Source organism: Strix aluco, unplaced genomic scaffold, assembly GCF_031877795.1.
Source record: "Strix aluco isolate bStrAlu1 unplaced genomic scaffold, bStrAlu1.hap1 HAP1_SCAFFOLD_51, whole genome shotgun sequence".
Lineage (NCBI taxonomy): Eukaryota > Metazoa > Chordata > Aves > Strigiformes > Strigidae > Strix > Strix aluco.
Genome location: NW_027436653.1, coordinates 2271396 through 2289095, shown reverse-complemented (window position 1 = coordinate 2289095; position 17700 = coordinate 2271396).

The window sequence follows — 17700 nt, the reverse complement described above, 5'->3', positions numbered from 1 at the left end:
CCTGAGAGGAGTCTTGGGTGGGTTCTGGAGCAAACCTCTTGCTTTACAGGAGAAAAAAAATCCTGGGTATCTTCCTTGGAGGAGTCTGGGGTTGCAACCCAGGATTAGGCCTGCCTTAAAGCTGGGGTCAAAGCACTGCAGGACATGCCTGAGAGGAGTCTTGGGTGGGTTCTGGAGCAAAACTCTTGCTTTGCAGGAGAAAAAAAATCCTGGGTATCTTCCTTGGAGGAGTCTGGGGTTGCAACCCAGGATTAGGCCTGCCTTAAAGCTGGGGTCAAAGCACTGCAGGACATGCCTGAGAGGAGTCTTGGGTGGGTTCTGGAGCAAACCTCTTGCTTTACAGGAGAAAAAAAATCCTGGGTATCTTCCTTGGAGGAGTCTGGGGTTGCAACCCAGGATTAGGCCTGCCTTAAAGCTGGGGTCAAAGCACTGCAGGACATGCCTGAGAGGAGTCTTGGGTGGGTTCTGGAGCAAACCTCTTGCTTTACAGGAGAAAAAAAATCCTGGGTATCTTCCTTGGAGGAGTCTGGGGTTGCAACCCAGGATTAGGCCTGCCTTAAAGCTGGCATCAAAGCACTGCAGGACATGCCTGAGAGGAGTCTTGGGTGGGTTCTGGAGCAAACCTCTTGCTTTACAGGAGAAAAAAAATCCTGGGTATCTTCCTTGGAGAAGTCTGGGGTTGCAACCCAGGATTAGGCCTGCCTTGAAGCTGGGGTCAAAGCACTGCAGGACATGCCTGAGAGGAGTCTTGGGTGGGTTCTGGAGCAAAACTCTTGCTTTACAGGAGAAAAAAAATCCTGGGTATCTTCCTTGGAGGAGTCTGGGGTTGCAACCCAGGATTAGGCCTGCCTTAAAGCTGGGGTCAAAGCACTGCAGGACATGCCTGAGAGGAGTCTTGGGTGGGTTCTGGAGCAAACCTCTTGCTTTACAGGAGAAAAAAAATCCTGGGTATCTTCCTTGGAGGAGTCTGGGGTTGCAACCCAGGATTAGGCCTGCCTTAAAGCTGGGGTCAAAGCACTGCAGGACATGCCTGAGAGGAGTCTTGGGTGGGTTCTGGAGCAAAACTCTTGCTTTACAGGAGAAAAAAAATCCTGGGTATCTTCCTTGGAGGAGTCTGGGGTTGCAACCCAGGATTAGGCCTGCCTTAAAGCTGGGGTCAAAGCACTGCAGGACATGCCTGAGAGAAGTCTTGGGTGGGTTCTGGAGCAAAACTCTTGCTTTACAGGAGAAAAAAAATCCTGGGTATCTTCCTTGGAGGAGTCTGGGGTTGCAACCCAGGATTAGGCCTGCCTTGAAGCTGGGGTCAAAGCACTGCAGGACATGCCTGAGAGGAGTCTTGGGTGGGTTCTGGAGCAAAACTCTTGCTTTACAGGAGAAAAAAAATCCTGGGTATCTTCCTTGGAGGAGTCTGGGGTTGCAACCCAGGATTAGGCCTGCCTTAAAGCTGGGGTCAAAGCACTGCAGGACATGCCTGAGAGGAGTCTTGGGTGGGTTCTGGAGCAAACCTCTTGCTTTACAGGAGAAAAAAAATCCTGGGTATCTTCCTTGGAGGAGTCTGGGGTTGCAACCCAGGATTAGGCCTGCCTTAAAGCTGGGGTCAAAGTAGTCCAGGACATGCCTGAGAGGAGTCTTGGGTGAGTCCTGGAGCAAAACTTTTCCTTTTCAGGAGAAAAGACAACCCAGGAAGCTTCCTTGGGGGAGTCTAGTGCTGCTACCTGAGACCTCAGGTCCCTAAAGCAGAGTCGGAAGATACTGGGAGCTGCCTGGGAGGAGTGTGGTGTGGATCTTGGAGGTAAGAGCTTTCCCCAATACTAAAAAATATTCCATGTGTCTTCCTTGGAGGAGTCTAAGAGTTTTACCTGGGATCTCAGGTCCCTGAAGCAGGCCTCAAGACAGTGTGGGACATGTCTGTGAGGAATCTTGGGCAGATGCCAGAGAAGAGAGCGTCCTTTGAGGGAAAAAATCCTTTTGGGTATCTTCCTTGGAGGAGTCTGGGGTTGCAACCCAGGATTAGGCCTGCCTTAAAGCTGGGGTCAAAGCACTGCAGGACATGCCTGAGAGGAGTCTTGGGTGGGTTCTGGAGCAAACCTCTTGCTTTACAGGAGAAAAAAAATCCTGGGTATCTTCCTTGGAGGAGTCTGGGGTTGCAACCCAGGATTAGGCCTGCCTTAAAGCTGGGGTCAAAGCACTGCAGGACATGCCTGAGAGGAGTCTTGGGTGGGTTCTGGAGCAAAACTCTTGCTTTGCAGGAGAAAAAAAATCCTGGGTATCTTCCTTGGAGGAGTCTGGGGTTGCAACCCAGGATTAGGCCTGCCTTAAAGCTGGGGTCAAAGCACTGCAGGACATGCCTGAGAGGAGTCTTGGGTGGGTTCTGGAGCAAACCTCTTGCTTTACAGGAGAAAAAAAATCCTGGGTATCTTCCTTGGAGGAGTCTGGGGTTGCAACCCAGGATTAGGCCTGCCTTAAAGCTGGGGTCAAAGCACTGCAGGACATGCCTGAGAGGAGTCTTGGGTGGGTTCTGGAGCAAACCTCTTGCTTTACAGGAGAAAAAAAATCCTGGGTATCTTCCTTGGAGGAGTCTGGGGTTGCAACCCAGGATTAGGCCTGCCTTAAAGCTGGGGTCAAAGCACTGCAGGACATGCCTGAGAGGAGTCTTGGGTGGGTTCTGGAGCAAACCTCTTGCTTTACAGGAGAAAAAAAATCCTGGGTATCTTCCTTGGAGGAGTCTGGGGTTGCAACCCAGGATTAGGCCTGCCTTAAAGCTGGGGTCAAAGCACTGCAGGACATGCCTGAGAGGAGTCTTGGGTGGGTTCTGGAGCAAACCTCTTGCTTTACAGGAGAAAAAAAATCCTGGGTATCTTCCTTGGAGGAGTCTGGGGTTGCAACCCAGGATTAGGCCTGCCTTAAAGCTGGGGTCAAAGCACTGCAGGACATGCCTGAGAGGAGTCTTGGGTGGGTTCTGGAGCAAAACTCTTGCTTTACAGGAGAAAAAAAATCCTGGGTATCTTCCTTGGAGGAGTCTGGGGTTGCAACCCAGGATTAGGCCTGCCTTAAAGCTGGGGTCAAAGCACTGCAGGACATGCCTGAGAGGAGTCTTGGGTGGGTTCTGGAGCAAACCTCTTGCTTTACAGGAGAAAAAAAATCCTGGGTATCTTCCTTGGAGGAGTCTGGGGTTGCAACCCAGGATTAGGCCTGCCTTAAAGCTGGGGTCAAAGCACTGCAGGACATGCCTGAGAGGAGTCTTGGGTGGGTTCTGGAGCAAAACTCTTGCTTTGCAGGAGAAAAAAAATCCTGGGTATCTTCCTTGGAGGAGTCTGGGGTTGCAACCCAGGATTAGGCCTGCCTTAAAGCTGGGGTCAAAGCACTGCAGGACATGCCTGAGAGGAGTCTTGGGTGGGTTCTGGAGCAAACCTCTTGCTTTACAGGAGAAAAAAAATCCTGGGTATCTTCCTTGGAGGAGTCTGGGGTTGCAACCCAGGATTAGGCCTGCCTTAAAGCTGGGGTCAAAGCACTGCAGGACATGCCTGAGAGGAGTCTTGGGTGGGTTCTGGAGCAAACCTCTTGCTTTACAGGAGAAAAAAAATCCTGGGTATCTTCCTTGGAGGAGTCTGGGGTTGCAACCCAGGATTAGGCCTGCCTTAAAGCTGGCATCAAAGCACTGCAGGACATGCCTGAGAGGAGTCTTGGGTGGGTTCTGGAGCAAACCTCTTGCTTTACAGGAGAAAAAAAATCCTGGGTATCTTCCTTGGAGGAGTCTGGGGTTGCAACCCAGGATTAGGCCTGCCTTAAAGCTGGGGTCAAAGCACTGCAGGACATGCCTGAGAGGAGTCTTGGGTGGGTTCTGGAGCAAACCTCTTGCTTTACAGGAGAAAAAAAATCCTGGGTATCTTCCTTGGAGGAGTCTGGGGTTGCAACCCAGGATTAGGCCTGCCTTAAAGCTGGGGTCAAAGCACTGCAGGACATGCCTGAGAGGAGTCTTGGGTGGGTTCTGGAGCAAAACTCTTGCTTTGCAGGAGAAAAAAAATCCTGGGTATCTTCCTTGGAGGAGTCTGGGGTTGCAACCCAGGATTAGGCCTGCCTTAAAGCTGGGGTCAAAGCACTGCAGGACATGCCTGAGAGGAGTCTTGGGTGGGTTCTGGAGCAAACCTCTTGCTTTACAGGAGAAAAAAAATCCTGGGTATCTTCCTTGGAGGAGTCTGGGGTTGCAACCCAGGATTAGGCCTGCCTTAAAGCTGGGGTCAAAGCACTGCAGGACATGCCTGAGAGGAGTCTTGGGTGGGTTCTGGAGCAAACCTCTTGCTTTACAGGAGAAAAAAAATCCTGGGTATCTTCCTTGGAGGAGTCTGGGGTTGCAACCCAGGATTAGGCCTGCCTTAAAGCTGGCATCAAAGCACTGCAGGACATGCCTGAGAGGAGTCTTGGGTGGGTTCTGGAGCAAACCTCTTGCTTTACAGGAGAAAAAAAATCCTGGGTATCTTCCTTGGAGGAGTCTGGGGTTGCAACCCAGGATTAGGCCTGCCTTGAAGCTGGGGTCAAAGCACTGCAGGACATGCCTGAGAGGAGTCTTGGGTGGGTTCTGGAGCAAACCTCTTGCTTTACAGGAGAAAAAAAATCCTGGGTATCTTCCTTGGAGGAGTCTGGGGTTGCAACCCAGGATTAGGCCTGCCTTGAAGCTGGGGTCAAAGCACTGCAGGACATGCCTGAGAGGAGTCTTGGGTGGGTTCTGGAGCAAAACTCTTGCTTTGCAGGAGAAAAAAAATCCTGGGTATCTTCCTTGGAGGAGTCTGGGGTTGCAACCCAGGATTAGGCCTGCCTTAAAGCTGGGGTCAAAGCACTGCAGGACATGCCTGAGAGGAGTCTTGGGTGGGTTCTGGAGCAAAACTCTTGCTTTACAGGAGAAAAAAAATCCTGGGTATCTTCCTTGGAGGAGTCTGGGGTTGCAACCCAGGATTAGGCCTGCCTTAAAGCTGGGGTCAAAGCACTGCAGGACATGCCTGAGAGAAGTCTTGGGTGGGTTCTGGAGCAAAACTCTTGCTTTACAGGAGAAAAAAAATCCTGGGTATCTTCCTTGGAGGAGTCTGGGGTTGCAACCCAGGATTAGGCCTGCCTTGAAGCTGGGGTCAAAGCACTGCAGGACATGCCTGAGAGGAGTCTTGGGTGGGTTCTGGAGCAAACCTCTTGCTTTACAGGAGAAAAAAAATCCTGGGTATCTTCCTTGGAGGAGTCTGGGGTTGCAACCCAGGATTAGGCCTGCCTTAAAGCTGGGGTCAAAGCACTGCAGGACATGCCTGAGAGGAGTCTTGGGTGGGTTCTGGAGCAAAACTCTTGCTTTACAGGAGAAAAAAAATCCTGGGTATCTTCCTTGGAGGAGTCTGGGGTTGCAACCCAGGATTAGGCCTGCCTTAAAGCTGGGGTCAAAGTACTCCAGGACATGCCTGAGAGGAGTCTTGGGTGAGTCCTGGAGCAAAACTTTTCCTTTTCAGGAGAAAAGACAACCCAGGAAGCTTCCTTGGGGGAGTCTAGTGCTGCTACCTGAGACCTCAGGTCCCTAAAGCAGAGTCGGAAGATACTGGGAGCTGCCTGGGAGGAGTGTGGTGTGGATCTTGGAGGTAAGAGCTTTCCACAATACTAAAAAATATTCCATGTGTCTTCCTTGGAGGAGTCTAAGAGTTTTACCTGGGATCTCAGGTCCCTGAAGCAGGGCTCAAGACAGTGTGGGACATGTCTGTGAGGAATCTTGGGCAGATGCCAGAGAAGAGAGCGTCCTTTGAGGGAAAAAATCCTTTTGGGTATCTTCCTTGGAGGAGTCTGGGGTTGCAACCCAGGATTAGGCCTGCCTTAAAGCTGGGGTCAAAGCACTGCAGGACATGCCTGAGAGGAGTCTTGGGTGGGTTCTGGAGCAAACCTCTTGCTTTACAGGAGAAAAAAAATCCTGGGTATCTTCCTTGGAGGAGTCTGGGGTTGCAACCCAGGATTAGGCCTGCCTTAAAGCTGGGGTCAAAGCACTGCAGGACATGCCTGAGAGAAGTCTTGGGTGGGTTCTGGAGCAAAACTCTTGCTTTACAGGAGAAAAAAAATCCTGGGTATCTTCCTTGGAGGAGTCTGGGGTTGCAACCCAGGATTAGGCCTGCCTTGAAGCTGGGGTCAAAGCACTGCAGGACATGCCTGAGAGGAGTCTTGGGTGGGTTCTGGAGCAAAACTCTTGCTTTACAGGAGAAAAAAAATCCTGGGTATCTTCCTTGGAGGAGTCTGGGGTTGCAACCCAGGATTAGGCCTGCCTTAAAGCTGGGGTCAAAGCACTGCAGGACATGCCTGAGAGGAGTCTTGGGTGGGTTCTGGAGCAAACCTCTTGCTTTACAGGAGAAAAAAAATCCTGGGTATCTTCCTTGGAGGAGTCTGGGGTTGCAACCCAGGATTAGGCCTGCCTTAAAGCTGGGGTCAAAGCACTGCAGGACATGCCTGAGAGGAGTCTTGGGTGGGTTCTGGAGCAAAACTCTTGCTTTACAGGAGAAAAAAAATCCTGGGTATCTTCCTTGGAGGAGTCTGGGGTTGCAACCCAGGATTAGGCCTGCCTTAAAGCTGGGGTCAAAGCACTGCAGGACATGCCTGAGAGGAGTCTTGGGTGGGTTCTGGAGCAAACCTCTTGCTTTACAGGAGAAAAAAAATCCTGGGTATCTTCCTTGGAGGAGTCTGGGGTTGCAACCCAGGATTAGGCCTGCCTTAAAGCTGGCGTCAAAGCACTGCAGGACATGCCTGAGAGGAGTCTTGGGTGGGTTCTGGAGCAAAACTCTTGCTTTACAGGAGAAAAAAAATCCTGGGTATCTTCCTTGGAGGAGTCTGGGGTTGCAACCCAGGATTAGGCCTGCCTTAAAGCTGGGGTCAAAGCACTGCAGGACATGCCTGAGAGGAGTCTTGGGTGGGTTCTGGAGCAAAACTCTTGCTTTACAGGAGAAAAAAAATCCTGGGTATCTTCCTTGGAGGAGTCTGGGGTTGCAACCCAGGATTAGGCCTGCCTTAAAGCTGGGGTCAAAGTACTCCAGGACATGCCTGAGAGGAGTCTTGGGTGAGTCCTGGAGCAAAACTTTTCCTTTACAGGAGAAAAGACAACCCAGGAAGCTTCCTTGGGGGAGTCTAGTGCTGCTACCTGAGACCTCAGGTCACTAAAGCAGAGTCGGAAGATACTGGGAGCTGCCTGGGAGGAGTGTGGTGTGGATCTTGGAGGTAAGAGCTTTCCCTAATACTAAAAAATATTCCATGTGTCTTCCTTGGAGGAGTCTAAGAGTTTTACCTGGGATCTCAGGTCCCTGAAGCAGGGCTCAAGACAGTGTGGGACATGTCTGTGAGGAATCTTGGGCAGATGCCAGAGAAGAGAGGGTCCTTTGAGGGAAAAAATCCTTTTGGGTATCTTCCTTGGAGGAGTCTGGGGTTGCAACCCAGGATTAGGCCTGCCTTAAAGCTGGCATCAAAGCACTGCAGGACATGCCTGAGAGGAGTCTTGGGTGGGTTCTGGAGCAAACCTCTTGCTTTACAGGAGAAAAAAAATCCTGGGTATCTTCCTTGGAGGAGTCTGGGGTTGCAACCCAGGATTAGGCCTGCCTTAAAGCTGGGGTCAAAGCACTGCAGGACATGCCTGAGAGGAGTCTTGGGTGGGTTCTGGAGCAAACCTCTTGCTTTACAGGAGAAAAAAAATCCTGGGTATCTTCCTTGGAGGAGTCTGGGGTTGCAACCCAGGATTAGGCCTGCCTTAAAGCTGGGGTCAAAGCACTGCAGGACATGCCTGAGAGGAGTCTTGGGTGGGTTCTGGAGCAAAACTCTTGCTTTGCAGGAGAAAAAAAATCCTGGGTATCTTCCTTGGAGGAGTCTGGGGTTGCAACCCAGGATTAGGCCTGCCTTAAAGCTGGGGTCAAAGCACTGCAGGACATGCCTGAGAGGAGTCTTGGGTGGGTTCTGGAGCAAACCTCTTGCTTTACAGGAGAAAAAAAATCCTGGGTATCTTCCTTGGAGGAGTCTGGGGTTGCAACCCAGGATTAGGCCTGCCTTAAAGCTGGGGTCAAAGCACTGCAGGACATGCCTGAGAGGAGTCTTGGGTGGGTTCTGGAGCAAACCTCTTGCTTTACAGGAGAAAAAAAATCCTGGGTATCTTCCTTGGAGGAGTCTGGGGTTGCAACCCAGGATTAGGCCTGCCTTAAAGCTGGCATCAAAGCACTGCAGGACATGCCTGAGAGGAGTCTTGGGTGGGTTCTGGAGCAAACCTCTTGCTTTACAGGAGAAAAAAAATCCTGGGTATCTTCCTTGGAGGAGTCTGGGGTTGCAACCCAGGATTAGGCCTGCCTTGAAGCTGGGGTCAAAGCACTGCAGGACATGCCTGAGAGGAGTCTTGGGTGGGTTCTGGAGCAAACCTCTTGCTTTACAGGAGAAAAAAAATCCTGGGTATCTTCCTTGGAGGAGTCTGGGGTTGCAACCCAGGATTAGGCCTGCCTTGAAGCTGGGGTCAAAGCACTGCAGGACATGCCTGAGAGGAGTCTTGGGTGGGTTCTGGAGCAAAACTCTTGCTTTGCAGGAGAAAAAAAATCCTGGGTATCTTCCTTGGAGGAGTCTGGGGTTGCAACCCAGGATTAGGCCTGCCTTAAAGCTGGGGTCAAAGCACTGCAGGACATGCCTGAGAGGAGTCTTGGGTGGGTTCTGGAGCAAAACTCTTGCTTTACAGGAGAAAAAAAATCCTGGGTATCTTCCTTGGAGGAGTCTGGGGTTGCAACCCAGGATTAGGCCTGCCTTAAAGCTGGGGTCAAAGCACTGCAGGACATGCCTGAGAGAAGTCTTGGGTGGGTTCTGGAGCAAAACTCTTGCTTTACAGGAGAAAAAAAATCCTGGGTATCTTCCTTGGAGGAGTCTGGGGTTGCAACCCAGGATTAGGCCTGCCTTGAAGCTGGGGTCAAAGCACTGCAGGACATGCCTGAGAGGAGTCTTGGGTGGGTTCTGGAGCAAACCTCTTGCTTTACAGGAGAAAAAAAATCCTGGGTATCTTCCTTGGAGGAGTCTGGGGTTGCAACCCAGGATTAGGCCTGCCTTAAAGCTGGGGTCAAAGCACTGCAGGACATGCCTGAGAGGAGTCTTGGGTGGGTTCTGGAGCAAAACTCTTGCTTTACAGGAGAAAAAAAATCCTGGGTATCTTCCTTGGAGGAGTCTGGGGTTGCAACCCAGGATTAGGCCTGCCTTAAAGCTGGGGTCAAAGTACTCCAGGACATGCCTGAGAGGAGTCTTGGGTGAGTCCTGGAGCAAAACTTTTCCTTTTCAGGAGAAAAGACAACCCAGGAAGCTTCCTTGGGGGAGTCTAGTGCTGCTACCTGAGACCTCAGGTCCCTAAAGCAGAGTCGGAAGATACTGGGAGCTGCCTGGGAGGAGTGTGGTGTGGATCTTGGAGGTAAGAGCTTTCCACAATACTAAAAAATATTCCATGTGTCTTCCTTGGAGGAGTCTAAGAGTTTTACCTGGGATCTCAGGTCCCTGAAGCAGGGCTCAAGACAGTGTGGGACATGTCTGTGAGGAATCTTGGGCAGATGCCAGAGAAGAGAGCGTCCTTTGAGGGAAAAAATCCTTTTGGGTATCTTCCTTGGAGGAGTCTGGGGTTGCAACCCAGGATTAGGCCTGCCTTAAAGCTGGGGTCAAAGCACTGCAGGACATGCCTGAGAGGAGTCTTGGGTGGGTTCTGGAGCAAACCTCTTGCTTTACAGGAGAAAAAAAATCCTGGGTATCTTCCTTGGAGGAGTCTGGGGTTGCAACCCAGGATTAGGCCTGCCTTAAAGCTGGGGTCAAAGCACTGCAGGACATGCCTGAGAGAAGTCTTGGGTGGGTTCTGGAGCAAAACTCTTGCTTTACAGGAGAAAAAAAATCCTGGGTATCTTCCTTGGAGGAGTCTGGGGTTGCAACCCAGGATTAGGCCTGCCTTGAAGCTGGGGTCAAAGCACTGCAGGACATGCCTGAGAGGAGTCTTGGGTGGGTTCTGGAGCAAAACTCTTGCTTTACAGGAGAAAAAAAATCCTGGGTATCTTCCTTGGAGGAGTCTGGGGTTGCAACCCAGGATTAGGCCTGCCTTAAAGCTGGGGTCAAAGCACTGCAGGACATGCCTGAGAGGAGTCTTGGGTGGGTTCTGGAGCAAACCTCTTGCTTTACAGGAGAAAAAAAATCCTGGGTATCTTCCTTGGAGGAGTCTGGGGTTGCAACCCAGGATTAGGCCTGCCTTAAAGCTGGGGTCAAAGCACTGCAGGACATGCCTGAGAGGAGTCTTGGGTGGGTTCTGGAGCAAAACTCTTGCTTTACAGGAGAAAAAAAATCCTGGGTATCTTCCTTGGAGGAGTCTGGGGTTGCAACCCAGGATTAGGCCTGCCTTAAAGCTGGGGTCAAAGCACTGCAGGACATGCCTGAGAGGAGTCTTGGGTGGGTTCTGGAGCAAACCTCTTGCTTTACAGGAGAAAAAAAATCCTGGGTATCTTCCTTGGAGGAGTCTGGGGTTGCAACCCAGGATTAGGCCTGCCTTAAAGCTGGCGTCAAAGCACTGCAGGACATGCCTGAGAGGAGTCTTGGGTGGGTTCTGGAGCAAAACTCTTGCTTTACAGGAGAAAAAAAATCCTGGGTATCTTCCTTGGAGGAGTCTGGGGTTGCAACCCAGGATTAGGCCTGCCTTAAAGCTGGGGTCAAAGCACTGCAGGACATGCCTGAGAGGAGTCTTGGGTGGGTTCTGGAGCAAAACTCTTGCTTTACAGGAGAAAAAAAATCCTGGGTATCTTCCTTGGAGGAGTCTGGGGTTGCAACCCAGGATTAGGCCTGCCTTAAAGCTGGGGTCAAAGTACTCCAGGACATGCCTGAGAGGAGTCTTGGGTGAGTCCTGGAGCAAAACTTTTCCTTTACAGGAGAAAAGACAACCCAGGAAGCTTCCTTGGGGGAGTCTAGTGCTGCTACCTGAGACCTCAGGTCACTAAAGCAGAGTCGGAAGATACTGGGAGCTGCCTGGGAGGAGTGTGGTGTGGATCTTGGAGGTAAGAGCTTTCCCTAATACTAAAAAATATTCCATGTGTCTTCCTTGGAGGAGTCTAAGAGTTTTACCTGGGATCTCAGGTCCCTGAAGCAGGGCTCAAGACAGTGTGGGACATGTCTGTGAGGAATCTTGGGCAGATGCCAGAGAAGAGAGGGTCCTTTGAGGGAAAAAATCCTTTTGGGTATCTTCCTTGGAGGAGTCTGGGGTTGCAACCCAGGATTAGGCCTGCCTTAAAGCTGGGGTCAAAGCACTGCAGGACATGCCTGAGAGGAGTCTTGGGTGGGTTCTGGAGCAAAACTCTTGCTTTACAGGAGGAAAAAAATCCTGGGTATCTTCCTTGGAGGAGTCTGGGGTTGCAACCCAGGATTAGGCCTGCCTTAAAGCTGGGGTCAAAGCACTGCAGGACATGCCTGAGAGGAGTCTTGGGTGGGTTCTGGAGCAAAACTCTTGCTTTACAGGAGAAAAAAAATCCTGGGTATCTTCCTTGGAGGAGTCTGGGGTTGCAACCCAGGATTAGGCCTGCCTTGAAGCTGGGGTCGAAGCACTGCAGGACATGCCTGAGAGGAGTCTTGGGTGGGTTCTGGAGCAAAACTCTTGCTTTACAGGAGAAAAAAAATCCTGGGTATCTTCCTTGGAGGAGTCTGGGGTTGCAACCCAGGATTAGGCCTGCCTTAAAGCTGGCGTCAAAGCACTGCAGGACATGCCTGAGAGGAGTCTTGGGTGGGTTCTGGAGCAAAACTCTTGCTTTACAGGAGAAAAAAAATCCTGGGTATCTTCCTTGGAGGAGTCTGGGGTTGCAACCCAGGATTAGGCCTGCCTTAAAGCTGGGGTCAAAGCACTGCAGGACATGCCTGAGAGGAGTCTTGGGTGGGTTCTGGAGCAAAACTCTTGCTTTACAGGAGAAAAAAAATCCTGGGTATCTTCCTTGGAGGAGTCTGGGGTTGCAACCCAGGATTAGGCCTGCCTTAAAGCTGGCGTCAAAGCACTGCAGGACATGCCTGAGAGGAGTCTTGGGTGGGTTCTGGAGCAAACCTCTTGCTTTACAGGAGAAAAAAAATCCTGGGTATCTTCCTTGGAGGAGTCTGGGGTTGCAACCCAGGATTAGGCCTGCCTTAAAGCTGGGGTCAAAGCACTGCAGGACATGCCTGAGAGGAGTCTTGGGTGGGTTCTGGAGCAAAACTCTTGCTTTTACAGGAGAAAAAAAATCCTGGGCATCTTCCTTGGAGGAGTCTGGGGTTGCAACCCAGGATTAGGCCTGCCTTAAAGCTGGGGTCAAAGCACTGCAGGACATGCCTGAGAGGAGTCTTGGGTGGGTTCTGGAGCAAAACTCTTGCTTTACAGGAGAAAAAAAATCCTGGGCATCTTCCTTGGAGGAGTCTGGGGTTGCAACCCAGGATTAGGCCTGCCTTAAAGCTGGGGTCAAAGCACTGCAGGACATGCCTGAGAGGAGTCTTGGGTGGGTTCTGGAGCAAACCTCTTGCTTTACAGGAGAAAAAAAATCCTGGGTATCTTCCTTGGAGGAGTCTGGGGTTGCAACCCAGGATTAGGCCTGCCTTAAAGCTGGGGTCAAAGCACTGCAGGACATGCCTGAGAGGAGTCTTGGGTGGGTTCTGGAGCAAAACTCTTGCTTTACAGGAGAAAAAAAATCCTGGGTATCTTCCTTGGAGGAGTCTGGGGTTGCAACCCAGGATTAGGCCTGCCTTAAAGCTGGGGTCAAAGCACTGCAGGACATGCCTGAGAGGAGTCTTGGGTGGGTTCTGGAGCAAAACTCTTGCTTTTACAGGAGAAAAAAAATCCTGGGCATCTTCCTTGGAGGAGTCTGGGGTTGCAACCCAGGATTAGGCCTGCCTTAAAGCTGGGGTCAAAGCACTGCAGGACATGCCTGAGAGGAGTCTTGGGTGGGTTCTGGAGCAAAACTCTTGCTTTACAGGAGAAAAAAAATCCTGGGCATCTTCCTTGGAGGAGTCTGGGGTTGCAACCCAGGATTAGGCCTGCCTTAAAGCTGGGGTCAAAGCACTGCAGGACATGCCTGAGAGGAGTCTTGGGTGGGTTCTGGAGCAAACCTCTTGCTTTACAGGAGAAAAAAAATCCTGGGTATCTTCCTTGGAGGAGTCTGGGGTTGCAACCCAGGATTAGGCCTGCCTTAAAGCTGGGGTCAAAGCACTGCAGGACATGCCTGAGAGGAGTCTTGGGTGGGTTCTGGAGCAAAACTCTTGCTTTACAGGAGAAAAAAAATCCTGGGTATCTTCCTTGGAGGAGTCTGGGGTTGCAACCCAGGATTAGGCCTGCCTTAAAGCTGGGGTCAAAGCACTGCAGGACATGCCTGAGAGGAGTCTTGAGTGGGTTCTGGAGCAAACCTCTTGCTTTACAGGAGAAAAAAAATCCTGGGTATCTTCCTTGGAGGAGTCTGGGGTTGCAACCCAGGATTAGGCCTGCCTTAAAGCTGGGGTCAAAGCACTGCAGGACATGCCTGAGAGGAGTCTTGGGTGGGTTCTGGAGCAAACCTCTTGCTTTACAGGAGAAAAAAAATCCTGGGCATCTTCCTTGGAGGAGTCTGGGGTTGCAACCCAGGATTAGGCCTGCCTTAAAGCTGGGGTCAAAGCACTGCAGGACATGCCTGAGAGGAGTCTTGGGTGGGTTCTGGAGCAAAACTCTTGCTTTACAGGAGAAAAAAAATCCTGGGCATCTTCCTTGGAGGAGTCTGGGGTTGCAACCCAGGATTAGGCCTGCCTTAAAGCTGGGGTCAAAGCACTGCAGGACATGCCTGAGAGGAGTCTTGGGTGGGTTCTGGAGCAAACCTCTTGCTTTACAGGAGAAAAAAAATCCTGGGTATCTTCCTTGGAGGAGTCTGGGGTTGCAACCCAGGATTAGGCCTGCCTTAAAGCTGGGGTCAAAGCACTGCAGGACATGCCTGAGAGGAGTCTTGGGTGGGTTCTGGAGCAAACCTCTTGCTTTACAGGAGAAAAAAAATCCTGGGTATCTTCCTTGGAGGAGTCTGGGGTTGCAACCCAGGATTAGGCCTGCCTTAAAGCTGGGGTCAAAGCACTGCAGGACATGCCTGAGAGGAGTCTTGGGTGGGTTCTGGAGCAAACCTCTTGCTTTACAGGAGAAAAAAAATCCTGGGCATCTTCCTTGGAGGAGTCTGGGGTTGCAACCCAGGATTAGGCCTGCCTTAAAGCTGGGGTCAAAGCACTGCAGGACATGCCTGAGAGGAGTCTTGGGTGGGTTCTGGAGCAAAACTCTTGCTTTACAGGAGAAAAAAAATCCTGGGCATCTTCCTTGGAGGAGTCTGGGGTTGCAACCCAGGATTAGGCCTGCCTTAAAGCTGGCATCAAAGCACTGCAGGACATGCCTGAGAGGAGTCTTGGGTGGGTTCTGGAGCAAAACTCTTGCTTTACAGGAGAAAAAAAATCCTGGGTATCTTCCTTGGAGGAGTCTGGGGTTGCAACCCAGGATTAGGCCTGCCTTAAAGCTGGGGTCAAAGCACTGCAGGACATGCCTGAGAGGAGTCTTGGGTGGGTTCTGGAGCAAACCTCTTGCTTTACAGGAGAAAAAAAATCCTGGGTATCTTCCTTGGAGGAGTCTGGGGTTGCAACCCAGGATTAGGCCTGCCTTAAAGCTGGGGTCAAAGCACTGCAGGACATGCCTGAGAGGAGTCTTGGGTGGGTTCTGGAGCAAACCTCTTGCTTTACAGGAGAAAAAAAATCCTGGGCATCTTCCTTGGAGGAGTCTGGGGTTGCAACCCAGGATTAGGCCTGCCTTAAAGCTGGGGTCAAAGCACTGCAGGACATGCCTGAGAGGAGTCTTGGGTGGGTTCTGGAGCAAAACTCTTGCTTTACAGGAGAAAAAAAATCCTGGGTATCTTCCTTGGAGGAGTCTGGGGTTGCAACCCAGGATTAGGCCTGCCTTAAAGCTGGGGTCAAAGCACTGCAGGACATGCCTGAGAGGAGTCTTGGTTGGTTCTGGAGCAACAATTCTTGCTTTACAGGAGAAAAAAAATCCTGGGTATCTTCCTTGGAGGAGTCTGGGGTTGCAACCCAGGATTAGGCCTGCCTTAAAGCTGGCGTCAAAGCACTGCAGGACATGCCTGAGAGGAGTCTTGGGTGGGTTCTGGAGCAAACCTCTTGCTTTACAGGAGAAAAAAAATCCTGGGTATCTTCCTTGGAGGAGTCTGGGGTTGCAACCCAGGATTAGGCCTGCCTTAAAGCTGGGGTCAAAGCACTGCAGGACATGCCTGAGAGGAGTCTTGGGTGGGTTCTGGAGCAAACCTCTTGCTTTACAGGAGAAAAAAAATCCTGGGCATCTTCCTTGGAGGAGTCTGGGGTTGCAACCCAGGATTAGGCCTGCCTTAAAGCTGGGGTCAAAGCACTGCAGGACATGCCTGAGAGGAGTCTTGGGTGGGTTCTGGAGCAAAACTCTTGCTTTACAGGAGAAAAAAAATCCTGGGCATCTTCCTTGGAGGAGTCTGGGGTTGCAACCCAGGATTAGGCCTGCCTTAAAGCTGGCATCAAAGCACTGCAGGACATGCCTGAGAGGAGTCTTGGGTGGGTTCTGGAGCAAAACTCTTGCTTTACAGGAGAAAAAAAATCCTGGGTATCTTCCTTGGAGGAGTCTGGGGTTGCAACCCAGGATTAGGCCTGCCTTAAAGCTGGGGTCAAAGCACTGCAGGACATGCCTGAGAGGAGTCTTGGGTGGGTTCTGGAGCAAACCTCTTGCTTTACAGGAGAAAAAAAATCCTGGGTATCTTCCTTGGAGGAGTCTGGGGTTGCAACCCAGGATTAGGCCTGCCTTAAAGCTGGGGTCAAAGCACTGCAGGACATGCCTGAGAGGAGTCTTGGGTGGGTTCTGGAGCAAACCTCTTGCTTTACAGGAGAAAAAAAATCCTGGGCATCTTCCTTGGAGGAGTCTGGGGTTGCAACCCAGGATTAGGCCTGCCTTAAAGCTGGGGTCAAAGCACTGCAGGACATGCCTGAGAGGAGTCTTGGGTGGGTTCTGGAGCAAAACTCTTGCTTTACAGGAGAAAAAAAATCCTGGGTATCTTCCTTGGAGGAGTCTGGGGTTGCAACCCAGGATTAGGCCTGCCTTAAAGCTGGGGTCAAAGCACTGCAGATCATGCCTGAGAGGAGTCTTGGTTGGTTCTGGAGCAACAATTCTTGCTTTACAGGAGAAAAAAAATCCTGGGTATCTTCCTTGGAGGAGTCTGGGGTTGCAACCCAGGATTAGGCCTGCCTTAAAGCTGGCGTCAAAGCACTGCAGGACATGCCTGAGAGGAGTCTTGGGTGGGTTCTGGAGCAAACCTCTTGCTTTACAGGAGAAAAAAAATCCTGGGCATCTTCCTTGGAGGAGTCTGGGGTTGCAACCCAGGATTAGGCCTGCCTTAAAGCTGGGGTCAAAGCACTGCAGGACATGCCTGAGAGGAGTCTTGGGTGGGTTCTGGAGCAAAACTCTTGCTTTACAGGAGAAAAAAATCCTGGGTATCTTCCTTGGAGGAGTCTGGGGTTGCAACCCAGGATTAGGCCTGCCTTAAAGCTGGGGTCAAAGCACTGCAGGACATGCCTGAGAGGAGTCTTGGGTGGGTTCTGGAGCAAACCTCTTGCTTTACAGGAGAAAAAAAATCCTGGGTATCTTCCTTGGAGGAGTCTGGGGTTGCAACCCAGGATTAGGCCTGCCTTAAAGCTGGGGTCAAAGCACTGCAGGACATGCCTGAGAGGAGTCTTGGGTGGGTTCTGGAGCAAACCTCTTGCTTTACAGGAGAAAAAAAATCCTGGGCATCTTCCTTGGAGGAGTCTGGGGTTGCAACCCAGGATTAGGCCTGCCTTAAAGCTGGGGTCAAAGCACTGCAGGACATGCCTGAGAGGAGTCTTGGGTGGGTTCTGGAGCAAAACTCTTGCTTTTACAGGAGAAAAAAAATCCTGGGCATCTTCCTTGGAGGAGTCTGGGGTTGCAACCCAGGATTAGGCCTGCCTTAAAGCTGGGGTCAAAGCACTGCAGGACATGCCTGAGAGGAGTCTTGGGTGGGTTCTGGAGCAAAACTCTTGCTTTACAGGAGAAAAAAAATCCTGGGCATCTTCCTTGGAGGAGTCTGGGGTTGCAACCCAGGATTAGGCCTGCCTTAAAGCTGGGGTCAAAGCACTGCAGGACATGCCTGAGAGGAGTCTTGGGTGGGTTCTGGAGCAAACCTCTTGCTTTACAGGAGAAAAAAAATCCTGGGTATCTTCCTTGGAGGAGTCTGGGGTTGCAACCCAGGATTAGGCCTGCCTTAAAGCTGGGGTCAAAGCACTGCAGGACATGCCTGAGAGGAGTCTTGGGTGGGTTCTGGAGCAAAACTCTTGCTTTACAGGAGAAAAAAAATCCTGGGTATCTTCCTTGGAGGAGTCTGGGGTTGCAACCCAGGATTAGGCCTGCCTTAAAGCTGGGGTCAAAGCACTGCAGGACATGCCTGAGAGGAGTCTTGGGTGGGTTCTGGAGCAAACCTCTTGCTTTACAGGAGAAAAAAAATCCTGGGTATCTTCCTTGGAGGAGTCTGGGGTTGCAACCCAGGATTAGGCCTGCCTTAAAGCTGGGGTCAAAGCACTGCAGGACATGCCTGAGAGGAGTCTTGGGTGGGTTCTGGAGCAAAACTCTTGCTTTTACAGGAGAAAAAAAATCCTGGGCATCTTCCTTGGAGG